We start from the raw sequence: 7,434 nt of genomic DNA, 5'->3' as shown, positions 1-7,434 counted from the left end.
AATGTTTTCAATCATTGATGTCAAACCTGCTATTTGTAGGGATGATATTTTTCTTATAAGATCCAAGTACTATCACTTAGTTGATTGATGAAAAGGATTTGATCAATAAGATGTAACAAGAGCACCTAAAGGAAAGGTTGAGTTATGATGTTGTAATGAAGTGCAAGGAATGGTTAAGACAATGGTTAAGTAATTTATTGATGACATACTCAAAGATATAGAGGGTGGTCACACTTAGATACATTGGAAGAAGAAGTCTAACAAGGTTGATTGCAAAGCTTTAACTAAGATCATTAGTAGGTGCTGAGCAAGTTAGTTGAAGCCGAGAAAATTCTTAGTAGAAGCTAAGTAACAGACATTTTTAGTTGATGCTGAGTGATCTTCAAGTGCCAAGCATCAAAAAAATTTCAGTTGATGTCGAGTGATCTTTAGGTGCCGAGCATCAGGAAAAACATAGTTGATGCTGAGTAACACAGTATGTGTCGAGCACCAATATTTCGATAGTGTCGAGTTGCTGCATTATTTCAAATGATGAATATTAGCCAAATCTAAGCCGAAATAGTGGTTGCATTGAATTTTTTGAATGAGTTGGAAGATAAGGATGATGAGTTGTTGGCACAGAATCTTATGTAAACCATTTTTGGGTGAATTCTAAAGGATTATTCAAGAAGTCTCTAGAGGAAATAGAATGTGGGTTAGATACAATGAATCCTACCTAATCCATGCAAATTGAAATTGAAAAATGGAAGAATCGAGTGGGAAAAGGAACTCCAAGACTTTTATTTAAGAAGTCATAAACCAAGAAGCAAAGAGCTACTGATACTATTGTTGTTGAAGTGCCAAATTTGTGAAGTGGTTAAAAGGGTGTCAAGAAGGAGACATATAGGAGAAGGAAGAGCATAGAGGCTTTGCTTCTACGAGTGGTCATGAAGAGATGAGTGCACTGGTATATTGAGTATGGAGACTCAAGGAGACAAAGCTTGAAAGAAAAGGCAAGTTGTTAAAAGTTGCAGAGATTGAAGGCCAGGCAAGGGTATAAGCTGAGAAGTGATCTGAGATCTCCAAGATAAGTTGTATGTTGTAGTCAGGTCGAGAATTTCTAATACTCTCTAGCAATTGTATTAGATCTAAAAATCCTATGGACTTAGATTGGCCTAACAACCATTTGTAAATCCTTTAACAGGGTGGCATTCCAAGTGAATGTTCTAAAGTCCTCTAACCAGGCCCACTTCTAACAGGGTGGTTAAATCCTCTAACAAGGTCACATTTAACAGTGTGTTGTAAGCCTTTAACAGGGCATGCCTTTCACAGGGCATCACTTTAGAAGGATGAAAATTGAGTAGCATGTTATTGGTGGTTTTTCCCAAATTGGGTTTCCATGTAAATCACTATGTCATGTGTTGATTTCTTGTGTATTTTACTTGCATGTTGATTTACAGTAACTTTCTAATTAGATAAGTTAAAGTTTGGATGGATGAATGGTTGAATGATTTCACTATACTTAGTGAAAAGTTTGAATAGGACATTTGGACCTTGAATAACTGATTCAACCCCCCACCCCCCCCACCCCCCCCCCCCACCTCTTAGTTATTCTAAATCAATTCTAACAATTTGTATCAGAGCCATCTGTTGATTTAGTTTCAAGGTATAACTAGAAGTAGGAAGATCAAGATGTCTAAGAGAGAAGTTCCCAAGCTCAACAAAGACAACTTTGCTGCATGGAAGAGTTTGATAAAATTGTACCTTGGATCAACAGGTGACTATGTGCAAACCTCAATTGGAACAAAGCATGTAACTCCAACAGGACCCAAAAGAAGGAGCATAACCAAGCAATGTTGAAAATTGCATCTAAACTTAGCTATGCTGAATATGATGACATCAAAGATTGTAACACTACATTCAAAATGTAGAAAACCTTATCAGATATCTATGTAGGTGATTAGAAGGTCCAGAGAGCAAAGAGAAAAATCCTAAGAGAGAAGTTTGATGACATGAAGATGGAGGAAGGTGAAAATGCTGCTCAGTATGCTACAAGAATAAAAGAAGTGGTGAGTGCAATAAGAAGTCTAGATGGACAACTAGAAGAAGAAACATCCATCAGCAAATACTTAAGAACTCTACTCCCTATCTGTGCTATAAGAGTTTTAGCCATCCAAGAGCTGAGGTGTGTACAAGGGAACACACTAACCTTTGAAGAAATAGTTGGAAGACTTACTACATTTGAGCTATCCAATTTTGACAACTATAGACCTAAGAACCTTAAATCTGCTTTCAAGGCCAAGATGAAAATAAAAGATACTGAGGAGGACACATCAATCAAGAGAAGAAGAAAATGAAAACATGCATCCAATGATAGCAACATAGATGAGGAAGATGTGGAACAGTTAGAAGCACTACTGGCTAGGAGATTGCATAGAGGTAAAGGAAAATTCAAAGGTAAGCTCCCTATCATATGTTTCAATTGCAATGAAGTAGGTCATATAGCTGCAAGATGTCCACAAAAGAAAAACTATAAAGAAGGAAACAAGTTCAAGAACAAAAGAAAAGATGATAGCAAAGATTACAAGGAGAAAGGCAAGAGATGCTACATTGTTGAAGAAGACTTTGATGAAAATGGTGATGAAGTAGTCTATGTAGCCATAAAGGATGAATCAGACAAAGATGAAGATGAAGCAACATCATTAGTTACCTGTGTGAACAAGAATGACAAGTGGATCATAGACAATGGATGCTCACATCACATGATAGGAGATAAAAGTAAGTTCATTACCTTTACTTAATACGATGGAAATAGTGTTAGATTTGGTAATGATGCTCCATGTCAAATCAATGGAAAAGGCTCTATCAAACTTATAGAGAAAATTTCATATGATAATGTATACTATGTTGAAGGATTGAAGTACAACTTGTTGAGTGTATCACAATTAGGCAAAGTAGGTTGTAAAGTTGAATTTGGAAAAAAAATTGCCAATATTTATGACAATGATGGAAATCTAATAGGAAAAGTTGAACAAACTAGGAGTAATCTATTTTACCTAGATATGGAAGAAGAAACATATCTTGTTGTTAGACTTGATGATGTGTGGTTATGGCATAAAAGGTTGTGTGATGTTAACTTTGATAATTTGATTAGTATCAGCAAGAAAAAGAAAGTCAAAGGATTGCCCAAGTTGAAGAAACTTGAAAATACAATGTGTAAACAATGTCCACTAGGGAAAATGAATAAGTCTAGTTTCAAAAGCAAAACATACAATTCCAAAGAAGTACTAGAGTTAGTTCATGCAGACCTATGTGGCCCAATAGAAGTGCAAAGCTACCTAGGAGATAGATACATAATGCTATTTGTAGATGATTATTCCAGGATGATGATTGCTATGTTTTTAAAGAAAAAATTTGATGCATTCCAAATCTTCAAGTGGTATTTGGATAGAGTTGAGAAGTAAACAGGAAAGAACCTGAAATGCCTAAGGTTAGACAGGGGAGGTGAGTTCACATCAAGAGAGTTTGAAACATTTTACAATGACAAAGGTATCAAAAGGAAAACATCAGCACCAAGAACTCCACCACAGAATGCTATTTCTAAAAGGAGAAATAGGTTAGTGATTGACTGTGCTAGAAGCTTGATGATGGAGAAAAATGTTGCACTAAAATATTGGAGAAAAGCTGTAAGTACTGTAGTCTACACACTGAATAGAGTTCAAGTCAAGAAAGGTACAAATGCAACACCCTTTGAATTGTGGTATGGTCATTTACCTAATGTTAAACATTTCAAAGTGTTTGGTTGTAAATGCTATATTCTAAAAGATACTAGAAATGGAAAGTTTGATGCAAAAAGTGATGAAGGCATATTTCTTGGATACTCCACTAGAAGTAAGGCATATAATTGTTTGAATACTATTACTAACAAAGTTGTGGAGAGTTCAAATGTAAATTTTGATGAGCATGCAAAAGTTTAGGTTGATGAGTCAAAGAAAATAGAGGATTATAGATCCTTTGTATACTTCTACGAAGGAATGACAATTGAAGACAATGTTGCAAAAAGTTGGGAATCAACAACAAACTTCAGTTACTGTCGAGTCTCAACCAGTGAATGTCGAGCTATAGAATGTAGAAAATGCACATACTAATTCTAAAAACAATATGCAACAAAGAAATTATGAAATGCCAGATGAAGAAGAATGAAATGACTCTAAAGTTGAAGGGTCAAATATGGAAAGAAGGACTAAACCCAGATTAGCCAAGTATGTAAGAAGACATCACCTCACAGATCAAATCATTGGTGATAAGGATGCTAGACCAATGAAAAGGAATAGACCAAGGAATTTATCATGTCTATTGAGAAAGGTTGAACCCAGAATAGTCAAAGATGCACTACAAAATGATGACTAGTATAAGGCCATGAAAGAAGAGATAGATCAGATTGAGAAGAACAAAACTTGGTCTCTAGTTCCTAGACCAGTTGATAAGAATGTGATTGGTACCAAATGGGTGTTTAGAAAAAAACTTGATGAGAATGGTGAAATAACAAGAAACAAAGCTAAATTAGTTTGCAAAGGCTATGCACAAGAAGAAGGACTAGATTCTGGAGAGACATTTGCCCTTGTTGCAAGAATGGAAGGAGTAAGAACATTACTTGCATATGTTGCATATAAAAGTTTCAAAGTCTACCAAATCGACATGAAGTCTATTTTTTTGAATGGTCTACTAGAGGAGGAAGTCTACATAGAACAACCAAAGGGATTTTTTGATGAGAAGAACAAGGACATGGTCTACAAGTTGCACAAAGCACTTTATGGATTAAAGCAAGCACCTAGAGCATGGTATGAAAGGTTGCACAAATATCTGGTAAAAATAGGATTTGAAAGGACAGATGACAACAACAATTTGTACATCAAAGCTAAGGAAGGTAAAGACATTTTGATATTAGAAATATTTGTTGATGACATAATATTTGGAGGAAAAGATGTTTTATGCAAAGATTTTGCTGATCAAATGAAGCATGAATTTGAGATGTCAATGTTTGGAGAAATCAAATTCTTTGTTAGATTGCAAGTACATCAGTTGAAGCATGGCATATTTGTGACCCAATCCAAATACATCGAGGAAGTAGTCAAAACATTTGGGCTAGAAGACTCAAAACCAGTTAGCACACCAATGGCAATAGGCCATAAACTATCCAAGAATGATGAATCTGCTAAAATAAATCAGACATTTTATAAGCCAATGATTGGAAAGATGCAATATGTTGTACATAGTAGACCAAACATTACATTAAATATTGGAATAGTAGCAATATTTTCTGCCAATCCAATAGAAAATCACTTAATGGCAGTGAAGAGAATATTGAGATACCTGAAAGGAACTGATGACTTTGGTTTATACTACAAGAGGAATGAGAAGTTTGAACTGAAAGCTTACACTGATGCAGATTGGGGAGGTAACATTGATGATAGAAAAAGCACCAATGGAGGAGCACTTTTCTTAGGAAAGAGGTTGATTACATGGACAAGCAAAAAGCAAAGTTGCACCTCACAGTCTACTACTGAAGCTGAATATGTGGCAGCTAGTATAAACTGCACCAATATTGTGTGGATCAAACATTTGCTACAAGGTATGAAGGAAGAAGTAATTGAGCCTGTGACACTTTACTGTGATAATACAAGTGCTATCAATATATCGAAGAACCCAGTAATGCATGCTAAAACTAAGCATATTGCAATCAAGTATCACTATGTAAGAGAGTTGGTGGAAGACAAACAAGTGAAGATGGAATATGTCAGCTCAAAGGAATATATTGTTGATATCTTCAGGAAAGCACTACCTAAAGATGCTTTTGAGTATCTTAGAGGTAAGTTAGGGGTGATACCCCTATCTAAGGGTACTTGAACCAAAAAGCAAGAATGCCTTGCATCAAATAAGTTGAATGTTGAAGATTCTACATGTTGATGCAGAGGATGTTTACTTTGGGATCCATGCCTAAAGTAGTAGAAGTGTTGAAACTTCAAATCAGTCAGAAGTAAGGTGACAGAGGGAGACACTAAATGAACCTGTAAGAGCTACATTTTCATATTAAGATGCTAATATATCTTTGGCATTGTTTTCAAAGAGGGAGAAGTGAACAACTGATCAACAATTATTGAAGATAAAGGATAAAAAGAGAAGAGGGAGATTTCAAAGGTTGATCATAATAGCAGAAGATGAATAATACAGAGGGAGAAAGATAAAGATAAAGGATACAACAACAAAGAGGGAGAAGTGAAATGAAACAATCAAAATAGTAGTAGGAGATGTGATGTTAAATTTACTTTTTGGAATTTGACTTACTATTCTAACCTAGTAAGCTTTTGGTGGAATAGTTTAGTTTGATGATTGATCAGTTTGGTTTGCCATCAATGCCAAAGAGGGAGATTGTTGGAAATTTGATTGAAAAGCTCATTGTTATTGAAGATCAAAGAGGGTGATTGTTGTAAAAGAATGTTTTCAATCATTATTTTGGCATTGATGTCAAACCTGCTATTTGTAGGGATGATATTTTGCTTATAAGATCCAAGTACTATCACTTAGTTGATTGATGAAGAGGATTTGATCAACAAGATGTAACAAGAGCACCTAAAGGAAAGGTTGAGTTATTATGTTGTAATGAAGTGCAAGGATCAGTTAATAAAATGGTTAAGTAATGTATTGATGACAAACTCAATGACATAGAGGGTGGTCACACTTAGATACATTGGAAGAAGAAGTTGTAACAAGGTTGATTGCAAAGCTTTAACTAAGATCATTAGTAGGTGTTGAGCAAGTTAGTTGAAGCCGAGAAAATTCTTAGTAGAAGCTGAGTAACATACATTTTTAGTTCATGCTGAGTGATCTTCAAGTGCCAAGCATCAAAAAAAATTTAGTTGATGCTGAGTGATCTTCAGGTGCCGAGTATCAAGAAAAACATAGTTGATGCCGAGTAACACAATATGTGCCAAGCACTAGTATTTCAATAGTGCCAAGCTACTGCATTATTTCAAATGATGAAGATTTGCCAAATCTAAGCTGACATAATGGTTGCATTGAATTTTGTGAATGAGTTGGAAGATAAGGATGATGAGTTGTTGGCACAAAATCTTATGTAAACCATTTTTGGGCGAATTCTAAAGGATTATTCTAGAAGTTTCTAGAGGAAATAGAATGTGGGTTAGATACAATGAATCCTACCTAATCCATGCAAATTGAAATTGAAAAATGGAAGAATTGAGTGGGAAAAGCAACTCCAAGACTTCTATTTAAGAAGTCATAAACCAAGAAGCAAAGAGCTGCTAATACTATTGCTGCTGAAGTGCCAAATTTGAGAAGTGATTAAAAGGGTGTCAAGAAGGAGACATCTAGGAGAAGGAAGAGCATAGAGGCTTTGCTTCTATGATTAATCATGAAGAGATGATTGCAATGGTA

This window comes from Cupressus sempervirens, chromosome 8 (genome assembly GCF_028749045.1).
Source record: "Cupressus sempervirens isolate cs-2001-9-10 chromosome 8, ASM2874904v1, whole genome shotgun sequence".
Lineage (NCBI taxonomy): Eukaryota > Viridiplantae > Streptophyta > Pinopsida > Cupressales > Cupressaceae > Cupressus > Cupressus sempervirens.
This window is presented reverse-complemented; position numbering follows the sequence as displayed.